The sequence below is a fragment of the Chenopodium album genome, chromosome 14, assembly GCF_948465745.1.
Source record: "Chenopodium album chromosome 14, dcCheAlbu1.1, whole genome shotgun sequence".
Classification (NCBI taxonomy): Eukaryota; Viridiplantae; Streptophyta; class Magnoliopsida; order Caryophyllales; family Amaranthaceae; genus Chenopodium; species Chenopodium album.
In genome coordinates this window covers 29569087-29595717 of record NC_137847.1, presented here as the reverse complement: position 1 = coordinate 29595717, position 26631 = coordinate 29569087, and the positions used below count along the sequence as shown (strand labels likewise).

General features: G+C 33.4%; 1 long non-coding RNA gene across 1 annotated transcript; it reads left to right on the top strand.

The window, feature by feature from the left end:
* Positions 1-6477: 6477 nt before the first annotated feature.
* LOC145579129 (uncharacterized) lies at positions 6478-6922 on the top strand. Its single transcript, XR_014099035.1, has 3 exons — positions 6478-6534; positions 6605-6684; positions 6776-6922. It is a non-coding gene; the product is annotated as an uncharacterized LOC145579129 (long non-coding RNA).
* The last annotated feature ends 19709 nt before the right edge of the window (positions 6923-26631 follow it).

Here is a 26631-nt window from a genome sequence, read left to right as displayed (position 1 = left end):
GGGTACAATTGATGCACAAGGCAGCCCTACAGGCGGACTTAATTGGTGAGCAAAGCTGCCCTTGCAGCCGGCCTAACTGACGAGAAAATCTACCCATACAGCCGGGATAAATTGATGAGAAGTTGAGCCATGGCAGCCGCTTAATTGAGGCACCGTTCATAGCTCTGATCTGACCGGCTGCTATAATAAGAGTTAGCATACTCCTCGTTTGTGTATGCTAACGCAAGAAAAAGACTTAGCCGCTTGTGTATGTTACCACAAGAAAATAGTTTGGCCTTGAAGTGTCGCATGAAGAAATGCAACTACTCTCGAACGCAGATTGAGCTCCTTCTTGATGAAAATTCCAATGTCAGACGGGTATGGGAGCTGAAATTAATGGAGTTGATCAAGAGCCTTACGTAGTGGAGTAGTTGGTCCACACTACACTCCACCAAAGCTTATAATTCAATTTCACCAAAGTGTAGAATTCAAGCTATACTTCTCATAATGTTTTTTCATCATCAATTACCATTATAATTGACTATAATATGCCGCTTGGGCTATTTTTCTCACACATGATAACTGAAATGTAAACTATCAAGTTTAATAAAATTAACTTGAGCCGGCTTTTGATAAAGAAAACAGCCCTGCAACCGGCTTATTTGACGAGCAAAGCTGCCCAAATGATTGGTGAGCAGAGATACCCCTGCTGCCACCATTGATAGTGATCACCGGCTGCCACCATTGGAGCAAAGCTAACCTTATGCCGCCTGCATTACATGAAGACTATGCATTATGGGGTTCGCGCGGCTGCTATATTAGTTGCAAGGCCGGTTGTATCAGTCAGGCATCCACTTAAATGCCGCCTGAGTTATTGTAATCATGGAGCTCACAAATCACCTCAAATGGAGAAATGTCGCCTATGTTAATAGGGAGAAGCTTATTAATGAAATAGCGGAGTAGCTTGGTATATAGTGCCGGTTGTCCTATTGCAAGCAAAACCAATTGTTACTTGCACAGTGTCGGCCACCATAGTAAAAAGCAAGCCGCTCAATTTTTAAAAATGAAAATATGATGAATCTCTCACTCCACTAGTTAATGAGCTAGTGAACTTTAGTGAATAAAATCAATGACCAGGCTAGCTGTCAAAAACTTGGAAGTATGGAAGTGAATATCACTTGCCGCATGTACTTCCACTAATTACAAGAGTTTACTCTTAAAAATTTATTGTATTATATTATGTATAATATTATGTATAATACAATTAGTAACATTCATATACATATATATTTGTTAATATATATGATGCTGATAGTATCAAACTATCAACCATGAATAGCATGCGGCCATGATGTTGATAGTATCAAACTATCAATCATAAATAGCATGAGGGCCGGTGTATGATCCGGCTGGGTGGCCTGAGCAGGCAGCCGGCTCATTAAATGAGTCGGATTAAAATATTGGAGTTGGCCAATTTAGCCGTCTCTCCCCTAATAAAATTTAGATTAAACGGCATTGCCCTTTAACCTTCAAAAATGCATGACTTAGTCTGACAGGCCTTTTTGGCCGCCTGACTCTCGACATTCAGCCTCATGACACCTGCTGTACTTGACATCCGGCCTCATGACGCCTGCTGCCTCCCAAAGGAGGCTCCTCTCTTGAGTTAATGATCCACAACCGTTGTGCCATTACAGATGTGTCTCCCCACAGACGGCGCCAAATGTTTTGGGGTTTTCTTGTACGTACCCGAATGGAGGGTGTGTACGTCCCTCGGGAGACAGATCCGCAATGCAACACTCGAACGGCCCGGTCACCTGCAAAACAACGGACCCCGGGGGGTAGGGATGGCAATTCAATCCGGATCCGACCCTACTCCGCCCCGATCCGAGGCAAAAAATCCGCTCCGAGTCCGAGAAAAAATTAATCCGAGTTCGACTCCGATAAAATAATCCGAATCCGAATCGGAGGAGGGTCGGAGTCGGATCCTACAAAAAACCCGAGAAAAAAATCCGACTCCGGCGGATGTCCGACTCCGACTCCGACTCCGAGATAATCCGACCCGTAATCCGACTCCGACTCCGACTTATATACAATTTTTTTTGGGATTTGTGTAATTGTGTACTCTAACTTATATATATATATATATATATATATATTTTTATTTATTTATTTTGCATTTATATATATATATATATATATGTATATATATATATGTATATATACATATATATATATTTATTTTGCGTCACATACTCACATTATATGATTCATCAATCGATAGTATACTAAAAGTCTAAAAGACACACCAACAATGAGTCAATGACACAATTTAGTTGCGTCAAACAATATAAACACAATTTAGTTGCGTCACATTATATACTAAAAGACACATCAACAATGATACGTGTCATTTCCTGCCTTCCTGGTGTGTCCCTTATATTTTAATTTTTTTATAAAAAAAATCAATATTTAAAACTTTAAGTTTTTACTAATTCACAAAAACATAAACATAAACATATATGTGATATATCTTTAAAGTTATTAATTCAGCTTTATATCGATAAAGTCAATCACTAATTCACAAAAACATAAACATAAACATATATGTGGTTTCTTTAAAGTTATTAATTCAGCTTTATATCTATAAAGTCAATCATGTGCTCAATCAACAGAGACCAATCAATACTCAATAGTTAATTCTTGATCAAAAGTTTTAAACATTTACTAATTCATAGTAACACAAACTATTTATAATTATTAATTGTACTTTATATCTATAAAGTCAATCACTCCATCAATGGAATATAATGTTAATCGATTCATAGTTTAGTCTTGATCAAATGTTTAAACTTTTTTAATAATTCATAGTAAGTCAATACTCAATAGCACACTCAAATACTCAATCGGTCTAAATTCTAAACTTTTTACTAATTCACAGTTACACAATCATAGTTAAAGCTATTAATTCACTATTATATTTATAAAGTCAATCACTCAATCAGCGAAGTATAATGTTAATCGATCTTTATTCCAAACAATTAACTACGCAGTAAATTACAATAACACAAACATTGTTAATCGGTCAAAATTATAAACTTTTTACTAATTCACGGTTACTAATTCTATTTTATATCTATAAAGTCGATCACTCAATCAACGAAGTATAATGTTGATCGATCAATAGTTGATTAGGATAGTTTTCAACAATGTGGACTACCTTGATTCACGAGATCTATTCTTAAACCTTACCTCTAAATCTCTAATAACTATTACTCCATACTTTATTAGACCAAATTTTTTTTTTCTTGAATATTAGACCAATTTGATATATAATGACATAATAATTTTGTTGCACAATTTTAAAATTATGTTCTTGTTACACAATTAATATTTGTAATGTGTAAAATATAAGACATTCTTTTTAATGTAAAAGTTAGATTTAAATGAACAAATTATTTAAAATTATGTTCTTGTTACACAATTAATATTTGTAATGTGTAAAATATAAGACATTCTTTTTTATGTAAAAGTTAGATTTAAATGAACAAATTATGTATTTTTTTCAAATTAAAATATCTAATTCTAATTTTGTAGTCTAAGTGGTCTTTTGTCTAAAAACCCTAGATCACCCCTCAGTCCCTCACCCTTTCTTTCACAGTTTCACGCAGCCAGCCGCCCAGCCCACATTCTCAATTTCTCACGCAGTTCAGCCTTTCACGCAGCCAGCTAATTGTTCAGCACGCAGTTCAGCTCTTCACGGCGGCGCGTCTCCACGTCAACCACCTTATCGTCACCGCTCTCAGACCGATGCAGCGCAGCACCGTCAACAAGTCAAGTATATTTTCATTTTTTTTTAATTTTTTTTATATTCTGAAATCGAATTATTTGCTCGATTAAATGTGTTGTTTGCTTGATTATTTGCTCGATTATGTGTATTGTTTGCTCGAATATTTTGAAATCGAATAGTTTGCTTGATTTTTTTTTTATTTTTAATTTATTTTGCTCGATTTTTGGTTGTGTATTATGCTCGAATTTTTTTGAATTCTTTTTTTTATTCTGCTCGATTTTTGGTTGTGTTATGTGTATTGTGCTCGATGTTTTTGATTTTTTTTTTATTCTGCTTGAATTTTTTTTATTCTGCTCGAATGTTTTTGATTTTTTTTTATTCTGCTCGATTGTTACTTGTGTATTCTGCTCGAATTTCGAATTTCGGATTGTGTTTATTCTGCTTGATTTTTTTTTTACTCTGCTCGAATTTTTGGTTGTGTTACTTGTGTATTCTGCTCGAATTTCGAATTTTGGATTGTGTTTATTCTGCTTGAATTTTTTTGGAAAATTCTGCTCGAATTTTTGGTTGTGTTACTTGTGTATTCTGCTCTCATTTTTGGTTGTGTGTTAAATTATTGATTTTTATCCCCAATTTAATTTTGCATTTAGGTATGGAAGAAGTTTCATCTACTCCTACTAATGGATATGATGATGATGAGGGGTTTGTTGATCCATCTACAAAACAACCTACTAATGTGACTACAAAACAATCAACAAAGGTTAATGATGAAGAAATGACTCAAGATGATGACGAAATTATAGGTGTTAAGGGAAGGAAGCTAACTTCAATTGTTTGGAAACACTTTGACCAAATTAAGGTGAATGGAGAAGACAAGGCAAAGTGTAAAGGTTGTAAGAAACTTTTTGCTGGTGGAGGAAAGAGTGGTACTACACATTTAAGGGATCACATAAAGAGATGTATGAAACTAAAAAATACTATGGATGTGAAACAACAAATTTTACTAGCTATGTCAAGTAAAAGTGGATCTCCTTCCTTAGGGATTGGAAAATTTAAGTTTAATGCTCAAGTGTCAAGGTCCGAGTTGGTGAATATGATTATATTACATGAGTACCCACTTGCCATTGTTGAGCATGTTGGGTTTAGAAGATTTGTAAGTAGTTTGAACCCGGATTTCAAGGTAATCTCTAGGAATACCGTTAAGGCGGATATTCTACGAGATTACAAGGAAGAAAGATCAAAGTTAATGAGGTTGTTTGCGGAGAATGATTCTAGGATTGCTATTACCACCGATATGTGGAGTAGTAGCAATCAAAGGAAAGGGTATATGGCGGTGACGGCACATTACATTGATGATGATTGGGTTTTGCGTGAACTTATCATTAGGTAATTTAATAGTTTTATATTTTTGTTTGAACTTACATTTAATTGAATATATAATTGATATGTATGTAACTTGATTGTGTTTGATAGGTTTTTGTATGTGCCATGCCCACACAACAAGGAATCAATTAGCAAGGCATTGGTAGAATGTTTGAAGAGTTTCAATATAGATGAAAAGGTATCCACCATTACACTTGACAATTGTACAACTAATGATGCCGTAGTAGATGTTTTGCGTGAAAAACTTAACTCTAGCAAGCTTATTATGGGTGGTTCTTATTTGCATATGCGTTGTTGTGCACATATATTGAACTTGATTGTGGGTGATGGGTTGGAAATGATTAGTGGTGCAATTGAGAAAGTTCGTAGTGTTGTTGCCTTTTGTGTTTCAACACCAAAAAGGTATGAGAAGTTTGAGGATGCTTGTAATTATTGTAGAATTCCTATCACTAAGAAATTGACTTTAGATTGTAAGACAAGATGGAATTCATGTTATGATATGTTGCAAATAGCCCTTTTGTATAAAGATGCATTTACTAGGTTGGATTCAAAGGTGAGCAAAAGTGGAAGGAATAAATTTAAACTACCTAGTAAAGAAGATTGGAAAATGGCTAGTGAGATATGTGAAAGGTTAGCACTATTTAAAAGGGCAACGGAGGCTTTTTCGGGAAGAAAATATCCAACGGCCAATTTGTACTTTGAAAAAGTGTGTGAAATTTTACTTGCTTTGAGAAAATGGGTTTGTTGTGGGAATAAGGTGATTGAATCTATGGCTTCAAAAATGATTGTTAAGTTTGATAAATATTGGAATGTGATTAATGTAATGTTGTCGGTTGCTTCGGTTTTGGATCCTAGAAGAAAATTGGATATTGTGACTTTTTATTATAGACTTGTGTATGGTGATTGTTTTGAGATGGAATGTGATAGGGTGAAAAGATTGTTGGTTGATTTAGTTCATGATTATGAGATGGATGCAAGTTATGATGACACTCCTTTTAGTGTAACTTCCTCCATTGTCAATGTGAATGGTAAGAGGCCCATGGATGAATTTGATGAAGTTGAGGGGTTGTGGGCAAGACATGTTTCGCAACAACCTCCTAAGAGGACTAAAAAATGTGAGGTGGAAACTTACTTGTTAGAAGAGAGGCTTGTAGTTGATGAGAGTAAGTTTAGTCTTTTGGCTTGGTGGAATGCGGAGTCACATAGGTTTCCCACCCTTGCTAAGATTGCTAGAGATATTCTTGCGATACCCATTTCCACCGTTGCTTCCGAGAGTTCATTTAGCACAAGTGGGAGGATCATTGGACCCCATCGTAGTAGACTACTACCGGAAACCGTTGAAGCTTTGATGTGTCTTCAAAGTTGGAGGCGTTCACTATTGAAAGGTATTTCATTTATTAAAGTTTTTTTTGGTCAATTTATAATACTAATGTATCTTTTTTATATGATTTTTAGATACTACAAAGATTGAGCTAGAATTAGCTTTAATTTATGAAGATGAAGATGTGGAAGTTGATGAGGAATAATGAACAAAGGTGAATTTTATATGTTTTTGATTGGTTAATTAATTAAAAATAATATATTATGTAATTATGTTACTAATTCATTTTTTTTTATCTTGGTTAGTTTCACAGTGAACTTGATGTTAAAGAATTGAAGTCTTCAAGAGTTGCATGGAGCCATGGAGGAATGAACTTGGTTGTTTTGTATAATTGTATTGCACTTGTAATTTATTATGAATTTTTATGATATTATTGTTCTAATGTAGACAATTTCACAAGTACTGTGTAAATGTGTAATATTTTCTTTGTTGTACTTTGAATTTTTATTAATACTGTTTTTTAGTGGAATTTGGAAATTGTTGATTTAGTATTTTTTAAAAAAAAAACCTAAAAAATCAAAAAATAAAAGAAACTCGGATTCGGGTCGGATCGGAGTCGGAGTCGGATGTCGAATTTTTAAGTCGGATCGGATTCGGAGTCTCGGAGTCGGATGTCGGAGTCGGAGTCGGATGTCGGATTTAGCCTCCGACTCACTGTCGGATCGGAGTCGGATTTTGCATAATCCGCTCCCAATCCGACCCGTTGCCATCCCTACCGGGGGGGCCGGAGGTCCGCCTCCGACGATCAAGTCAGTGATCGAAATAAAGTATTTTAGAGAGAGAAAGTAGAGAGAAGGGAGAGTAATTGTGGGGGCCATTGCCCTTGGAGAGAGAATTGGATCCCTTGAAACCGATGTAAAGATCAGTATTTATAGAGCATTGGGATATGTGCCTCTTAGGTTATTTAACCTAAATAGATTGGCTTCCCATCATTTAACGGTTTCTAGGGTTGTGGGCTTAGGGCCCATTTTCACCCTTCTATCATTGAGTGACACGTGTCATGCTCTAATTGGCTCATTGAGCGCTGAGCTTGCGGACAGGTGTCGCGGTGGCATTGGTCCATATATAGGGGGTATTTTTACCCCAAACACATTTGACTTTCATTTGCTTCAAAAAGCTTTGTTTGAATGTGTTTTACTTTCATTTGATTCAAATAGCTTTGTTGAATGCATTTGATTTTCATTTGAGTCAAAAAGCTTTGTTTGAATGTGTTTGACTTTCATTTGATTCAAATAGCTTTCTTGAATGCATTATACTTTCATTTGTTCAAAAAAGCTTTGTTTGAATGTGTTTGAATTTCATTTGATTCAAATAGCTTTGTTGAATGCATTTGATTTTCATTTGAGTCAAAAAGCTTTGTTTGAATGCATTTGACTTTCATTTGATTCAAATAGCTTTGTTGAATGCATTTGACTTTCATTTGCTTCAAAAAGCTTTGTTTGAATGTGTTTTACTTTCATTTGATTCAAAGAGCTTTGTTAAATGCATTTGACTTTCATTTTCTTCAAAAAGCTTTGTTTGAATATGTTTGACTTTCATTTGTTTCAAATAGCTTTGTTGAATGTATTTGACTTTCTTTTGAGTCAAAAAGCTTTGTTTGAATGTGTTTGACATTCATTTGATTCAAATAGCTTTGTTGAATGCTTTTGACTTTCATTTGCTTCAAAAAGCTTTGTTTTAATGTGTTTGACTTTCATTTGAATGAAATAGCTTTGTTAAATGCATTTGACTTTCATTTGCTCAAAAAAGCTTTGTTTGAATGTGTTTGAATTTCATTTGATTCAAATAGCTTTGTTGAATGCATTTGATTTTCATTTGAGTCAAAAAGCTTTGTTTGAATGTGTTTGACTTTCATTTGATTCAAAAAGCTTTGTTGAATGCATTTGACTTTCATTTGCTTTAAAAAGATTTGTTTGAATGTGTTTGACTTTCATTTGATTCAAATAGCTTTGTTAAATGCATTTGACTTTCATTTTCGTCAAAAAGCTTTGTTTGAATGTGTTTGACGTTAATTTTAATTAAACGTCTTTGTTGAATGTATTTGACTTTCATTTGAGTCAAAAAGTTTTTTAGAATGTGTTTGACTTTCATTTGATTTAAATAGCTTTGTTGAATGCATTTGAATTTCATTTGCTTGAAAAAGCTTTGGTTGAATGTGTTTGACTTTCATTTGATTTAAACAACTTTGTTAAATGCATTTGCCTTTCATTTTCTTCAAAAAGCTTCGTTTGAATGTGTTTGACTTTCATTTGATTCAAACAGCTTTGTTGAATGTATTTGCCTTTCATTCGAGTCAAAAAGTTTTTTAGAATGTGTTTGACTTTCATTTGATTCAAATAGCTTTGTTGAATGCATTTGACTTTCATTTGCTTCAAAAAGCTTTGTTTGAATGTGTTTTACTTTCACTTGAGTCAAATAGCTTTGTTAAATGCATTTGGCTTTCATTTTCTTCAAAAAGCTTTGTTTGAATGTGTTTGACTTTCATTTGTTTCAAATAGCTTTGTTGAATGTATTTGACTTTCATTTGATTTAAATAGTTTTGTTGAATGCATTTGACTTTCATTTGCTTGAAAAATGCTTTGGTTGAATGTGTTTGACTTTCATTTGATTCAAACAGCTTTGTTAAATGCATTTGACTTTCATTTTTTTCAAAATGCTTTGTTTGAATGTGTTTGACTTTCATTTGATTTAAACGGCTTTGTTGAATGTATTTGACTTTCATTCGAGTCAAAAAGATTTTTAGAATGTGTTTTACTTACATTGGATTCAAAGAGCTTTGTTGAATGCATTTGACTTTAATTTGCTTCAAAAAGCTTTGTTTGAATGTGTTTTACTTTCATTTGATTCTAATAGCTTTGTTAAATGCATTTGACTTTCATTTTCCTCAAAAAGCTTTGTTTGAATGTGTTTGACTTTCATTTGAATCAAACAGCTTTGTTGAATGTATTAGACTTTCATTTAAGTCAAAAAGTTTGTTTGAATGTGTTTTTCCTTCATTTGACTCAAATAGCGTTGTTAAATGCATTTGACTTTCATTTTGCTTCAAAAAGCTTTGTTTGAATGTGTTTGACTTTTATTTGATTCTAATAGCTTTGTTGAATACATTTGACTTTCATTTGCTTCAAAAAGCTTTGTTTGAATGTGTTTTACTTTCATTTGATTCAAATAGCTTTGTTGAATGCATTTGATTTTCATTTGAGTCAAAAAGCTTTGTTTGAATGTGTTTGATTTTCATTTGTTTCAAATAGCTTTGTTGAATGTATTTTACTTTCATTTGAGTCAAAAAGCTTTGTTTCAATGTGTTTTACTTTCATTTGATTCAAATAGCTTTGTTGAATGCATTTGACTTTCATTTGCTTCAAAAAGCTTTGTTTTAATGCGTTTGAATTTCATTTGATTAAAATAGCTTTGTAAATGCATTTGACTTTCATTTGCTCAAAAGAGCTTTGTTTGAATGTGTTTGACTTTCATTTGAATCAAATACCTTTGTTGAATGCATTTGATTTTCATTTGAATCAAAAAGCTTTGTTTGAATGTGTCTGACTTTCATAAGATTCAAATAGCTTTGTTGAATGCATTTGGCTTTCATTTGCTTCAAAAAGCTTTGTTTTAATGTGTTTGACTTTCATTTGCTCAAAAAAAGCTTTGTTTAAATGTGTTTGACTTTCATTTGATTCAAATAGCTTTGTTGAATGTATTTAACTTTTCTTTGCTCAAAAAAGCTTTGTTTGAATGTGTTTTACTTTCATTTGATTCAAATAGCTTTGTTGAATGCATTTGACTTTCATTTGCTTCAAAAAGCTTTGTTTTAACGTGTTTGACTTTCATTTGATTAAAATTGCGTTGTTAAATGCATTTGACTTTCATTTGCTCAAAAAAGCTTTGTTTGAATGTGTTTGACTTTCATTTGATTCAAATACCTTTGTTGAATGCATTTTTTTTTTCATTTGAGTCAAAAAGCTTTGTTTGAATGTGTTTGACTTTCATTTGATTCAAATAGCTTTGTTGAATGCATTTGGCTTTCAATTGCTTCAAAAAGCTTTGTTTTAATGTGTTTGACTTTCATTTGATTAAAATAGCTTTCTTTAATGCATTTGACTTTCATTTGCTCAAAAAAAGCTTTGTTTGAATGTGTTTGACTTTTATTTGATTCAAATAGCTTTGTTGAATGCATTTGATTTTCATTTGAGTCAAAAAGCTTTGTTTGAATGTGTTTGACTTTCATTTGATTCAAATAGCTTTGTTAAATGCATTTGACTTTCATTTGCTTTAAAAAGATTTGTTTGAATGTGTTTGACATTCATTTGATTCAAATAGCTTTGTTAAATGCATTTGACTTTCATTTTCTTCAAAAAGCTTTGTTTGAATGTGTTTGACGTTCATTTTAATCAAACATCTTTGTTGTATGTATTTGACTTTCATTTGAGTCAAAAAGTTTTTTAGAATGTGTTTGACTTTCATTTGATTTAAATAGCTTTGTTGAATGCATTTGACTTTCATTTGTTGAAAAACCTTTAGTTGAATGTGTTTGACTTTCATTTCATTCAAACAAGTTAGTTAAATGCATTTGACTTTCATTTTCTTTAAAAAGCTTTGTTTGAATGTGTTTGACTTTCATTTGATTCAAATAGCTTTGTTGAATGTATTTAACTTTTCTTTGCTCAAAAAAGCTTTGTTTGAATTTGTTTTACTCTTTTGATTCAAATAGCTTTGTTGAATGCATTTGACTTTCATTTGCTTCAAAAAGCTTTGTTTTAACGTGTTTGACTTTCATTTGATTAAAATTGCGTTGTTAAATGCATTTGACTTTCATTTGCTCAAAAAAGCTTTGTTTGAATGTGTTTGACTTTCATTTGATTCAAATACCTTTGTTGAATGCATTTTTTTTTTCATTTGAGTCAAAAAGCTTTGTTTGAATGTGTTTGACTTTCATTTGATTCAAATAGCTTTGTTGAATGCATTTGGCTTTCAATTGCTTCAAAAAGCTTTGTTTTAATGTGTTTGACTTTCATTTGATTAAAATAGCTTTCTTTAATGCATTTGACTTTCATTTGCTCAAAAAAAGCTTTGTTTGAATGTGTTTGACTTTTATTTGATTCAAATAGCTTTGTTGAATGCATTTGATTTTCATTTGAGTCAAAAAGCTTTGTTTGAATGTGTTTGACTTTCATTTGATTCAAATAGCTTTGTTAAATGCATTTGACTTTCATTTGCTTTAAAAAGATTTGTTTGAATGTGTTTGACATTCATTTGATTCAAATAGCTTTGTTAAATGCATTTGACTTTCATTTTCTTCAAAAAGCTTTGTTTGAATGTGTTTGACGTTCATTTTAATCAAACATCTTTGTTGTATGTATTTGACTTTCATTTGAGTCAAAAAGTTTTTTAGAATGTGTTTGACTTTCATTTGATTTAAATAGCTTTGTTGAATGCATTTGACTTTCATTTGTTGAAAAACCTTTGGTTGAATGTGTTTGACTTTCATTTCATTCAAACAAGTTAGTTAAATGCATTTGACTTTCATTTTCTTTAAAAAGCTTTGTTTGAATGTGTTTGACTTTCATTTGATTCAAATAGCTTTGTTGAATGTATTTAACTTTTCTTTGCTCAAAAAAGCTTTGTTTGAATTTGTTTTACTCTTTTGATTCAAATAGCTTTGTTGAATGCATTTGACTTTCATTTGCTTCAAAAAGCTTTGTTTTAACGTGTTTGACTTTCATTTGATTAAAATTGCGTTGTTAAATGCATTTGACTTTCATTTGCTCAAAAAAGCTTTGTTTGAATGTGTTTGACTTTCATTTGATTCAAATACCTTTGTTGAATGCATTTTTTTTTCATTTGAGTCAAAAAGCTTTGTTTGAATGTGTTTGACTTTCATTTGATTCAAATAGCTTTGTTGAATGCATTTGGCTTTCAATTGCTTCAAAAAGCTTTGTTTTAAGTTGTTTGACTTTCATTTGATTAAAATAGCTTTCTTTAATGCATTTGACTTTCATTTGCTCAAAAAAAGCTTTGTTTGAATGTGTTTGACTTTCATTTGATTCAAATAGCTTTGTTGAATGCATTTGATTTTCATTTGAGTCAAAAAGCTTTGTTTGAATGTGTTTGACTTTCATTTGATTCAAATAGCTTTGTTGAATGCATTTGACTTTCATTTGCTTTAAAAAGATTTGTTTGAATGTGTTTGACATTCATTTGATTCAAATAGCTTTGTTAAATGCATTTGACTTTCATTTTCTTCAAAAAGCTTTGTTTGAATGTGTTTGACGTTCATTTTAATCAAACATCTTTGTTGTATGTATTTGACTTTCATTTGAGTCAAAAAGTTTTTTAGAATGTGTTTGACTTTCATTTGATTTAAATAGCTTTGTTGAATCCATTTGACTTTCATTTGTTGAAAAACCTTTGGTTGAATGTGTTTGACTTTCATTTGATTCAAACAGCTTTGTTAAATGCATTTGACTTTCATTTTCTTCAAAATGCTTTGTTTGAATGTGTTCGACTTTCGTTTGATTCAAACAACTTTGTTGAATGTATTTGACTTTCATTCGAGTCAAAAAGTTTTTTAGAATGTGTTTTACTTTCATTTGATTCAAATAGCTTTGTTGAATGCATTTGACTTTCATTTGCTTCAAAAATATTTGTTTGAATGTGTTTTACTTTCATTTGATTCAAATAGCTTTGTTAAATGCATTTGACTTTCATTTTCTTCAAAAAGCTTTGTTTGAATGTGTTTGACTTTCATTTGTTTCAAATAGTGTTGTTGAATGTATTTGACTTTCTTTTGAGTCAAAAAGCTTTGTTTTAATTTGTTTGACTTTCATTTGATTCAAATAGCTTTGTTGAATGTATTTGACTTTCATTCGAGTCAAAAAGTTTTTTAGAATGTGTTTTACTTTCATTTGATTCAAATAGCTTTGTTGAATGCATTTGACTTTCATTTGTTGAAAAAGCTTTGGTTGAATGTGTTTGACTTTCATTTGATTCAAACAGCTTTGTTAAATGCATTTGACTTTCAATTTCTTCAAACAGCTTTGTTTGAATGTGTTTGACTTTCATTTGATTCAAACAGCTTTGTTGAATGTATTTGACTTTCATTCGAGTCAAAATGTTTTTTAGAATGTGTTTTACTTTCATTTGATTCAAATAGCTTTGTTGAATGCATTTGACTTTCATTTGCTTCAAAAAGCTTTGTTTGAATATGTTTTACTTTCATTTGATTCAAATAGCTTTGTTAAATGCATTTGACTTTCATTTTCTTCAAAAAGTTTTGTTTGAATGTGTTTGACTTTCATTTGTTTCAAATAGTGTTGTTGAATGTATTTGACTTTCTTTTGAGTCAAAAAGCTTTGTTTGAATTTGTTTGACTTTCATTTGATTCAAATAGCTTTGTTGAATGCGTTTGATTTTCATTTGAGTCAAAAAGCTTTGTTTCAATGTGTTTGACTTTCATTTGATTCAAATAGCTTTGTTGAATGCATTTGACTTTCATTTGCTTCTAAAAGCTTTGTTTTAATGTGTTTGACTTTCATTTGAATATAATAGCTTTGTTAAATGCATTTGACTTTCATTTGCTCAAAAAAGCTTTGTTTGAATGTGTTTGACTTTCATTTGATTCAAATAGCTTTGTTAAATGCATTTGATTTTCATTTGAGTCAAAAAGCTTTGTTTGAATGTGTTTGACTTTCATTAGATTCAAATAGCTTTGTAGAATGCATTTGACTTTCATTTGCTTTAAAAAGATTTGTTTGAATGTGTTTGACTTTCATTTGATTCAAATAGCTTTGTTAAATGCATTTGACTTTCATTTTCTTCAAAAAGCTTTGTTTGAATGTGTTTGACGTTCATTTTAATCAAACATCTTTGTTGAATGTATTTGACTTTCATTTGAGTTAAAAAGTTTTTTAGAATGTGTTTGACTTTCATTTGATTTAAATAGATCTGTTGAATGCATTTGACTTTCATTTGCTTGAAAAAGCTTTGGTTGTATGTGTTTGACTTTCATATGATTCAAACAGCTTTGTTAAATGCATTTGACTTTCATTTTCTTCAAAAAGCTTTGTTTGAATGTGTTTGACTTTCATTTGATTCAAACAGCTTTGTTGAATGTATTTGACTTTCATTCGAGTCAAAAAGTTTTTTAGAATGTGTTTGACTTTCATTTGATTAAAATAGCTTTGTTAAATGCGTTTGACTTTCACTTGCTCAAAAAAGCTTTGTTTGAATGTGTTTGACTTTCATTTGATTCAAATAGCTTTGTTGAATGCATTTGACTTTCATTTTCTTCAAAAAGCTTTGTTTGAATGTGTTTGACTTTCATTTGTTTCAAATAGCTTTGTTGAATGTATTTGACTTTCATTTGAGTTAAAAAGCTTTGTTTGAATGTGTGTGACTTTCATTTGATTCAAACAGCTTTGTTTAATGCATTTGACTTTCATTTTCTTCAAAAAGCTTTGTTTGAATGTGTGTGACTTTCATTTGATTCAAACAGCTTTGTTTAATGCATTTGACTTTCATTTTCTTCAAAAAGCTTTGTTTGAATGTGTTTGACTTTCATTTGATTCAAACAGCTTTGTTGAATGTATTTGACTTTCATTTGAGTCAAAAAGTTTTTTTAGAATGTGTTTGACTTTCATTTGATTTAAATAGATCTGTTGAATGCGTTTGACTTTCATTTGCTTGAAAAAGTTTTGGTTGAATGTGTTTGACTTTCATATGATTCAGACAGCTTTGTTAAATGCATTTGACTTTCATTTTCTTTAAAAAGCTTTGTTTGAATGTGTTTGACTTTAATTTGATTCAAACAACTTTGTTGAATGTATTTGACTTTCATTCGAGTCAAAAAGTATTTTAGAACGTGTTTTACTTTCATTTGATTCAAATAGCTTTTTGAATGCATTTGACTTTCATTTGCTTCAAAAAGCTTTGTTTGAATGCGTTTGACTTTCATTTGATTCAAATAGCTTTGTTAAATGCATTTGACTTTCCTTTTCTTCAAAAATCTTGGTTTAAATGTGTTTGACTGTCATTTGATTCAAATAGCTTTGTTGAATGTATTTGACTTTCATTTGCTTTAAAAAGCTTTGTTTAAATGTGTTTTACATTCATTTGATTCAAATAGCTTTGTTAAATGCATTTGACTTTCATTTACTCATAAAAGCTTTGTTTGAATGTGTTTGACTTTCATTTGATTCAAATAGCTTTGTTAAATGAATTTGACTTTTATTTGAGTCAAAAAGTTTTTTTTGAATGTTTATGACTTTCATTTGATTCAAATAGCCTTGTTGAATGTATTCAAATAGCCTTGTTTGAATGTGTTTGAATTTTATTTGATTCAAATAGCTTTGTTAAATGCATTTGACTTTCATTTGCTTCAAAAAGCTTTGTTTGAATGTGTTTGACTTTCATTTAATTCAAATAGCTTTGTTTGAATGCATTTGACTTTCATTTGCTTTAAAAAGTTTTTTAGAATGTGTTTTACTTTCATTTGAGTAAAATAGCTTTGTTGAATGCATTTGACTTTCATTTGCTCAAAAAAGCTTTGTTTGAATGTGTTTGACTTTCATTTGATTCAAACAGCTTTGTTAAATGCATTTGACTTTCATTTAAGTCAAAAATTTTTGTTTGAATGTGTTTGACTTTCATTTGATACAAACAGCTTTGTTGAATGTATTTGACTTTCATTCGAGTGAAAAAGTTTTTTAGAATCTGTTTTACTTTCATTTGATTCAAATAGCTTTGTTGAATGCATTTGACTTTCATTTGCTTCAAAAATTTTTGTTTCAATGTGTTTTACTTTCATTTGATTCAAATAGCTTTGTTAAATGCATTTGACTTTCATTTTCTTCAAAAATCTTTGTTTGAATGTGTTTGACTTTCATTTGATTCAAATAGCTTTGTTGAATGTATTTGACTTTCATTTGAGTCAAAAAGCATTCTTTGAATGTGTTTGACTTTCATTTGATTCAAATAGCTTTGTTGAATGCATTTGACTTTTATTTGCTTCAAAAAGCTTTGTTTTAACGTGTTTGACTTTCATTTGATTAAAATTTCTTTGTTAAATGCATTTGACTTTCATTTGCTCAAAAAAGCTTTGTTTGAATGTGTTTGACTTTCATTTGATTCAAATACCATTGTTGAATGCATTTGATTTTCATTTGAGTCAAAAAGCTTTGTTTGAATGTGTTTGACTTTCATTTGATTCAAATAGCTTTGTTGAATGCATTTGGCTTTCATTTGCTTCAAAAAGCTTTGTTTTAATGTGTTTCACTTTCATTTGATTAAAATAGCTTTCTTTAATTCATTTGACTTTCATTTGCTCAAAAAAAGCTTTGTTTGAATGTGTTTGACTTTCATTTGATTCAACTAGCTTTGTTGAATGCATTTGATTTTCATTTGAGTCAAAAAGCTTTGTTTGAATGTGTTTGACTTTCATTTGATTCAAATAGCTTTGTTAAATGCATTTGACTTTCATTTTCTTCAAAAAGCTTTGTTTGAATGTGTTTGACGTTCATTTTAATCAAACATCTTTGTTGAATGTATTGGACTTTCATTTGAGTCAAAAAGTTTTTTAGAATGTGTTTGACTTTCATTTGATTTAAATAGATATGTTGAATGCATTTGACTTTCATTTGTTTGAAAAAGCTTTGGTTGAATGTGTTTGACTTTCATATAATTCAAACAGCTTTGTTAAATGCATTTGACTTTTATTTTCTTCAAAAAGCTTTGTTAGAATGTGTTTGACTTTCATTTGATTCAAACAGCTTTGTCGAATGGATTTGACTTTCATTCGAGTAAAAAAGTTTTTTAGAATGTGTTTTACTTTCATTTGATTCAAATAGCTTTGTTGAATGCATTTGAGTTTAATTTGCTTCAAAAATTTTTCTTTCAATGTGTTTTACTTTCATTTGATTCAAATAGCTTTGTTAAATGCATTTGACTTTCATTTTCTTCAAAAAGCTTTGTTTGAATGTGTTTGACTTTCATTTGTTTCAAATAGCTTGGTTGAATGTATTTGTCTTTCATTTGAGTCAAAAAGCTTTGTTTGAATGTGTTTGACTTTCATTTGATTCAAATAGCTTTGTTGGATGCATTTGACTTTCATTTGCTTCAAAAAGCTTTGTTTTAATGTGTTTGACTTTCATTTGATTAAAATAGCTTTGTTAAAAGCATTTGACTTTCATTTGCTCAAAAAAGCTTTGTTTGAATGTGTTTAACTTTCATTTGATTCAAATAGCTTTGTTGAATGCATTTGTTTTTCATTTGAGTCAAAAAGCTTTGTTTGAATGTGTTTGACTTTCATTTGATTCAAATAGCTTTGTTGAATGCATTTGACTTTCATTTGCTTTAAAAAGATTTGTTTGAATGTGTTTGACTTTCATTTGATTCAAATAGCTTTGCTAAATGCATTTGACTTTCATTTGCTCAAAAAAGCTTTGTTTGAATGTGTTTGACTTTCATTTGATTCAAAGAGCTTTGTTGAATGTATTTGACTTTCATTTAAGTCTAAAATTTTTGTTTGAATGTGTTTAACTTTCATTTGATTTAAATAGCTTTGTTGAGTGCATTTTACTTTCATTTTCTTCAATAAGCTTTGTTTTAACGTGTTTGATTTTCATTTGATTAAAATTGCTTTGTTAAATGCATTTTACTTTCACTTGCTCAAAAAGCTTTGTTTGAATGTGTTTGACTTTCATTTGATTCAAACAGATTTGTTAAATGCATTTGACTTTCATTTTCTTCAAAAAGCTTTGTTTGAATGTGTTTGACTTTCATTTGATTCAAACAGCTTTGTTAAATGCATTTGACTTTCATTTTCTTCAAAAAGCTTTGTTTGAATGTGCTTTGATTTGGGTAAAAATACCCTAGGCCAGTTGGCCCAATCAGAGTCCGCCACGTGTCACTGAAAGGGGCGCCGCCTTGGACCTCTCAGGGAACGACACGTGGCAGACGGATAAAAGGACCCGGGATTGGCGGCTTTCAGGCCCAAATCCCGAGGTCTGCAAAAGCTGCGTGAGTATTCCCTAGGGCACGTTTTTGGAGAAGCCTATAAATAGGAGATGACCTCCTCATTTGCGGCTACGTGAGACATCTTGACATTCAATACGAGATACGTTTCTTTTGACACTCTTTACGAGATATACTCAGTGATTACTAATCATTGTTAGAACTGTCACTTTCAAGAGAACAGTACACCCGAGCTCGGAATCCGAGCAGATAACCCTTTACATTCCGCACCTTATTCTTCGGACTTTGACTAACTTAAGCTTCGGAGGCGGACCACCGACCATTCGGTGCTCCGTTGTTTTGCAGGTACAGGCATCCAAGCGAGCATCCAGTCTTAGTGTTGTAACTCTCCCAAGGGACTCAAAAAACCCCGAAACATTTGGCGCCGTCTGTGGGGAGAGTACCTCTAAGATGGCCTCTTTGGAAACTGTACCCATTTCTATAACTAATCGGCCTCCAGAAACCAATCGGCCACTGGAGACTAATCAGCCACCAGAGACCAATCGGTCCCTGGACGAAGTGTTGGTCCAGACGGACCATGATTCAGGTGATGACGGTGATATTGAAACTTATACTGCCAGAGATGGGTCTCTCATCTCCAGGCGCATCCGCAGCAAGGAAAAGCGGGAGCGCCCTCACTCTCAAAATGCTTCGAGCAAACCAGCCGGACATTCAAAGAAGCCGTCTGATTCTACCCATGTGGAAGGGTCAGACCCAGTAACCAGAGACGAGCTCATGAAGCTTGTGAGCACTCTTCGTGGTGAGATAAAACAACTCACCAACAAGAAGTCGGCTACTCCTGCCAAGGAACAGTCGGCCAAGAAGTCAGCCCAAACGGGCAAGAACAAATCAATCAGGGACCGACAGCCGACTCCTCATCCCAAGGACACGGCTCGGCCTCAGTTTGACCTTTCAAGACTCCGTTTCCCAGAAACGGTTGCAAGAAAAGCCATTCGGCATGTTCAGCCGAATGGTAACAAGAAAACATTCTCTGATGCTCGACATTACATCGAGCAGAAGAGGAATGAGCTTTCAGAGTCGGCCTCAACGTCGACTTATCACGACAGCTCCCGGCATACCTCGTTGAGGTATTCACAATTTTTGCATGAGACTCTAATAAGCAGCCCCCTGGTTCAAGTTGGACCTCATGTCATCCAGCCGGCTTAGTACATGGCTCAACCATTGTACCAAACGCCTGCTCAACCTTACATTCAGCCTGCTTTCTTTGGAGGACAGGCGGCATGCGGCTATCAGCCCATGGACTGGCAGCTTAGGCTGCAGCACCTTGGAGACCAACCCTCTGCTTTCTCTAAGGAAATAACCGACGCCGAACAGCCGGCCAAGGTTAAAAATGTGTTGGTAGGAACCTACGATGGGACCACCAACCCCGAAGACCACCTGCTAGCATACACCCACCTCATGTATTTACAAGGGCTGGATGATGCCGCATGGTGTCGCCGCTTTCCAGCCACGCTGAAGGGCATAGCCCAACAGTGGTTCGGCAACTTGCCAGCTGGTTGCATTAATAGCTTCAAGACGCTTGCGTTCTTGTTTGCTTCCAACTTCTCTATGAACATCCCTGCCAAGAAAACAAGCCTTGATCTTGGCAATGTACAGCAGGGAGATAGGGAAGGCTTGCGTTCTTACGTCAGGCGGTTCAATCTGGTACGAATCCAGATCCATGGGCTATCTGACGAGGTCGCCTTTACAGACTTTTTCAAAGGTCTAAAGGACGGTTCTACATTTAAGTACGAACTTGTCCGAAAGCAAATTTTCACTCTGCAAGGAGCGCTGCGAGAGGCGGAAGCCTATATACAGGCGACCGAGCTCTGCTCCCCCAACAAACAGTCGGACTCTAAGAGGTCCGAAGGACAGAAGGAGAGTCGACCTGCTCAGTCGGCTCCCAAGCTAGAAGAGAGCAAAAAGAAAAAGCAAGTCTGGGCCGTTGATAACTCTAATCAGCCAGCTCAGAAGAAGAAGAAAGAGTGGAAACCGTACGTCCCAAGGTACGAATTCCACAAGGACTGCTGCTCCATCTTGATGGAAATCAAGGACCGGCTGACTCTTGAGAAGCCAACTCCAATGAGAGGTTCCATTGAAAATCGGAACAAAAATAAACATTGCCATTTCCATGAAAACATCGGCCACGTCACCAACGACTGTTTCAGCCTCAAGCGAGAGCTTGACCATCTGGCCGACAAAGGACAGCTAAAGTCCTATGTGAAGTCTAAAGTGACATCAAAGGCGAATCAGGGGCAGTCCAAAACGAAGGCTCCCCAGCCAACTGTTAGTACCGACACCGATGAAGATCCGGTATATACCATAGCAGGCGGATTCGCCAGGGGTGGCCCGACCATTCGGGGCACCAAGGATCATCTAAAAAGGATGATCCATTCTGTTGAAGAGGGAGAGGCGGCAGGCACATCCGCCTTCCCCGAGGTCATCATCACCGAACAGGACAGAGGCAAAGTCCGTCGGCCGCATGATGACCCTGTGGTCATTGAATGTAAAGTGGCCAACCAACTGGTTGGTCGAATCTTGATCGACACAAGCAGCTCCTCTGACCTCATCAGCCTCAAATGCTTGTCCAATCTCAAGTACAAGCCAGACAGCATGATGGAGGTTTCTCACACCCTTGTAGGGTTTGGGGGAGGACTCGTGCACCAAGTCGGACGGATAGATTTGCCCATCCGGCTGGGGCAAAAGGGAAACGGCCGGCGTATGACCATCCGTTTCCTCGTGGTTGAAGAGCTTACTGCCTACAACCTCATCTTTGGTCGACCCACTCTTAACGAGTGCAAGGCTGTCATCATTCCTGCTCTCATGCTCGTTAAGTATGAGAGGGATGATGGCACAGTCGGCTCCCTTAATGGGGACCAGAAGACAGCTCGGGAGTGCTATCTCTCGGATGTTAAGCCCGCGGCCGCAGAAGCCGTCCGAGGCAAACAAAAAGTCGACCTTGATGATGACAAAGACCAAGCGGCCCCACCAGCTGAGAAAAAGAGAAAAATTGATCAACTGGTGGCGGTCAAAAAAGAGAAAAAATAGCAATCACTGACCGGGGAACGGTCGGATGATCTCCGTCCCCAACCGACTGCTGAACACATTGATATCCCTCTGGATGACGCTCGGCCAGAGCGGACTGTTAAGGTAGGGACGGTTGCATTTGCTAAGCTAGGTGACAGTTTGCACCAGCTTCTTAAAGAATTCAAAGACACCTTTGCCTTTGAAGTAGAAGAGATGCCTGGCATAAGCCCGGATCTCGCTGTCCACAAACTAGCCGTAGATCCTAAAAAGAAGCCCATTCGGCAAAAGAAAAGAAATCACGGCAAAGAAAGAAGTCAGGCGGCAGCAGCTGAAGTTAAAAAGCTGCTGGACGCCAAGTTCATTCGGCCATGCAACTTCCCTGATTGGGGGTAGCTAACGTTGTGTTAGTAAAAAAGCCGAATGGTACTTGGCGGATGTGTGTTGACTACACCGACCTGAACAAGGCATGTCCGAAGGATAGTTATCCATTGCCAAAGATCGACAGTCTGGTCGATTCAACAGCCGGACATGCCCTGATGAGTTTTATGGACGCCTATTCAGGCTTCCACCAGATTCCCCTGTGGAAAAAAGATCAAGAAAAGACGGCATTCGTCACTGATCAGGGGTTGTTCTGTTATACTATGATGCCGTTTGGTTTGAAGAATGCGCCTGCAACTTTCCAACGAATGATTAATACGTTCTTCATTAATCAGATTGGGAGGAATGTAGAAGCATACATTGATGACATGATAGTCAAATCCAAACTACAAGCGGATCACCTTGCTGATCTCCGAGAAACATTCGCCACACTCAGGCGGCACAAGGACATGCTAAATCCAAAAAAGTGTGTCTTTGGTGTTGAGTCTGGGAAGTTTCTCGGATTCCTGATTGATCAAAGGGGAATAGAGGCCAATCTTGAGAAAATACAGGCGGTCATCGACATGCAGTCGCCCCGTACTGTGAAAGAGGTTCAAAAGCTTACAGGTTGTCTGGCGGCCCTGGGGAGATTCCTCAGTCGGTCAGGCGATAAGTGTCTTTACTTTTTCCAAGCAATCAGGAAGAAGACTAATTTTGAATGGGGTGGTGATGCAGAGGCGGCTTTTCAAAAGTTAAAAGCTCATTTGCACTCTTTGCCGAGGCTTGTTAGCCCCTTGCCCAAAGAGACGCTCTTCATGTACCTGGCCGTCTCCGATCATGCCCTCAGCGTTGTTCTCTTAGCTGAAAGAGACGGCACTCAGCTCCCAGTCTATTTCATCAGCCATGTTCTCAGGAACGCTGAGCTTCGGTACCCCCTGGTTGAAAAGTTTGGTATAGCTTTGTTAAAAGCATTTGACTTTCATTTGCTCAAAAAAGCTTTGTTTGAATGTGTTTGACTTTTATTTGATTCAAATAGCTTTGTTGAATGCATTTGATTTTCATTTGAGTCAAAAAGCTTTGTTTGAATGTGTTGGACTTTCATTTGATTCAAATAGCTTTGTTGAATGCATATGACTTTCATTTGCTTTAAAAAGCATTGGTTGAATGTGTTTGACTTTCATTTGATTCAAATAGCTTTGTTAAATGCATTTGACTTTGATTTTCTTCAAAAAGCTTTGTTTGAATGTGTTTGACTTTCATTTGATTCAAACAGCTTTGTTAAATGTATTTGACTTTCTTTCGAGTCAAAAAGTTTTTTAGAATGTGTTTTACTTTCATTTGCTTCAAAAAACATTGTTTGAATGCGTTTGACTTTCATTTGATTCAAATAGCTTTGTTAAATGCATTTGACTTTCATTTACTCAAAGAAGCTTTGTATGAATGTATTTGACTTTCATTTGATTCAAATAGCTTTGTTGAATGCATTTGATTTTCATTTGAGTCAAAAAGCTTTGTTTGAATGTGTTTGACTTTCATTTGATTCAAATAGCTTTGTTGAAAGGATTTTAATTTCATTTGTTTCAAAAAGCATTGTTTGAATGCGTTTGACTTTCATTTGATTCAAATAGCTTTGTTAAATGCATTTGACTTTCATTTTCTTCAAAAATCTTTGTTTGAATTTGTTTGACTTTCATTTGTTTCAAATAGCTTTGTTGAATGCATTTGATTTTCATTTGAGTCAAAAATCTATGTTTGAATGTGTTTGACTTTCATTTGATTAAAATAGCTTTGTTAAAAGCATTTGACTTTCATTTACTCAAAAAAGCTTTGTTTGAATGTTTTTGACATTCATTTGATTCAAATAGCCTTGTCGAGTGCATTTGACTTTCATTTGCTTCATAAAGCTTAGTTTGAATGTGTTTGACTTTCATTTGATTAAAATAGCTTTGTTAAATGCATTTGACTTTCATTTGCTCAAAAAAGCTTTGTTTGAATGTGTTTGACTTTCATTTGATTCAAATAGTTTGTTAAATGCATTTGACTTTCATTTTCTTCAAAAAGCTTTGTTTGAATGTGTGTGACTTTCATTTGATTCAAATAGCTTTGTTGAATGCATTTGACTTTCATTTGCTTTAAAAAGCTTTGTTTGAATGTGTTTTACTTTCATTCGATTCAAATAGCTTTGTTAAATGCATTTGACTTTCATTTTCTTCAAAAAGCTTTGTTTGAATGTGTTTGACTTTCATTTGTTTCAAATAGCTTTGTTGAATGTATTTGACTTTTATTTGAGTCAAAAAGCTTTGTTTGAACGTGTTTGACTTTCATTTGCTTCAAAAAGCTTTGTTTGACTTTCATTTGATTAAAATAGCTTTGTTAAATGCATTTGACTTTCATTTGCTCAAAAAAGCTTTGTTTGAATGTGTTTGACTTTAATTTGTTACAAACAGCTTTGTTGAATGCAATTGATTTTCATTTGAGTCAAAAAGCTTTGTTTGAATGTGTTTGACTTTCATTTGATTCAAATAGCTTTGTTGAATGCATTTGACTTTCATTTGCTTGAAAAAGCTTTGGTTGAATGTGTTTGACTTTCATATGATTCAAATAGCTTTGTTAAATGCATTTGACTTTCATTTTCTTCAAAAAGCTTTGTTTGAATGTGTTTGACTTTCATTTGATTCAAACAGCTTTGTTGAATGTATTTGACTTTCATTCGAGTCAAAAAGTTTTTTAGAATGTGTTTTACTTTCATTTGATTCAAATAGCTTTGTTGAATGCATTTAACTTTCATTTGCTTCAAAAAGCTTTGTTTGAATGTGTTTTACTTTCATTTGATTCAAATAGCTTTGTTGAATGCATTTGACTTTCATTTGCTGTAAAAAGATTTGTTTGAATGTATTTGACTTTCATTTGATTCAAATAGCTTTGTTGAATGCATTTGATTTTCATTTGAGTCAAAAAGCTTTGTTTGAATGTGTTTGTCTTTCATTTGACTAAAATAGCTTTGTTAAAAGCATTTGACTTTCATTTGCTCAAAAAAGCTTTGTTTGAATGTATTTTGACTTTTATTTGATTCAAATAGCTTTGTTGAATGCATTTGATTTTCATTTGAGTCAAAAAGCTTTGTTTGAATGTGTTGGACTTTCATTTGATTCAAATAGCTTTGTTGAATGCATATGACTTTCATTTGCTTTAAAAAGCTTTGGTTGAATGTGTTTGACTTTCATTTGATTCAAATAGCTTTGTTAAATGCATTTGACTTTGATTTTCTTCAAAAAGCTTTGTTTGAATGTGTTTGACTTTCATTTGATTCAAACAGCTTTGTTAAATGTATTTGACTTTCTTTCGAGTCAAAAAGTTTTTTAGAATGTGTTTTACTTTCATTTGCTTCAAAAAGCATTGTTTGAATGCGTTTGACTTTCATTTGATTCAAATAGCTTTGTTAAATGCATTTGACTTTCATTTACTCAAAGAAGCTTTGTATGAATGTATTTGACTTTCATTTGATTCAAATAGCTTTGTTGAATGCATTTGATTTTCATTTGAGTCAAAAAGCTTTGTTTGAATGTGTTTGACTTTCATTTGATTCAAATAGCTTTGTTGAAAGGATTTTAATTTCATTTGTTTCAAAAAGCATTGTTTGAATGCGTTTGACTTTCATTTGATTCAAATAGCTTTGTTAAATGCATTTGACTTTCATTTTCTTCAAAAATCTTTGTTTGAATTTGTTTGACTTTCATTTGTTTCAAATAGCTTTGTTGAATGCATTTGATTTTCATTTGAGTCAAAAATCTATGTTTGAATGTGTTTGACTTTCATTTGATTAAAATAGCTTTGTTAAAAGCATTTGACTTTCATTTGCTCAAAAAAGCTTTGTTTGAATGTGTTTGACTTTTATTTGATTCAAATCGCTTTGTTTGAATGCATTTGACTTTCATTTGCAACAAAAAGCTTTGTTTTAATGTGTTTGACTTTCGTTTGATTAAAATAGCTTTGTTAAAAGCATTTGACTTTCATTTGCTAAAAAAAGCTTTGTTTAAATGTGTTTGACTTTCATTTGATACAAACAGCTTTGTTGAATGCAATTGATTTTCATTTGAGTCAAAAAGCTTTGTTTGAATGTGTTTGACTTTCATTTGATTCAAATAGCTTTGTTGAATGCATATGACTTTCATTTGCTTGAAAAAGCTTTGGTTGAATGTGTTTGACTTTCATATGATTCAAATAGCTTTGTTAAATGCATTTAACTTTCATTTTCTTCAAAAAGCTTTGTTTGAATGTGTTTGACTTTCATTTGATTCAAACAGCTTTGTTGAATGTATTTGACTTTCTTTCGAGTCAAAAAGTTTTTTAAAATGTGTTTTACTTTCATTTGATTCAAATAGCTTTGTTGAATGCATTAGACTTTCATTTGCTTCAAAAAGCTTTCTTTTAATGTGTTTGACTTTCATTTGATTAAAATAGCTTTGTTAAATGCATTTGACTTTTCATTTGCTCAAAAAAGCTTTGTTTGAATGTGTTTGAATTTCATTTGATTCAAATAGCTTTGTTGAATGCATTTGATTTTCATTTGAGTCAAAAAGCTTTGTTTGAATGTGTTTGACTTTCATTTGATTCAAATAGCTTTGTTGAATGCATTTGACTTTCATTTGCTTTAAAAAGATTTGTTTGAATGTGTTTGACTTTCATTTGATTCAAATAGCTTTGTTAAATG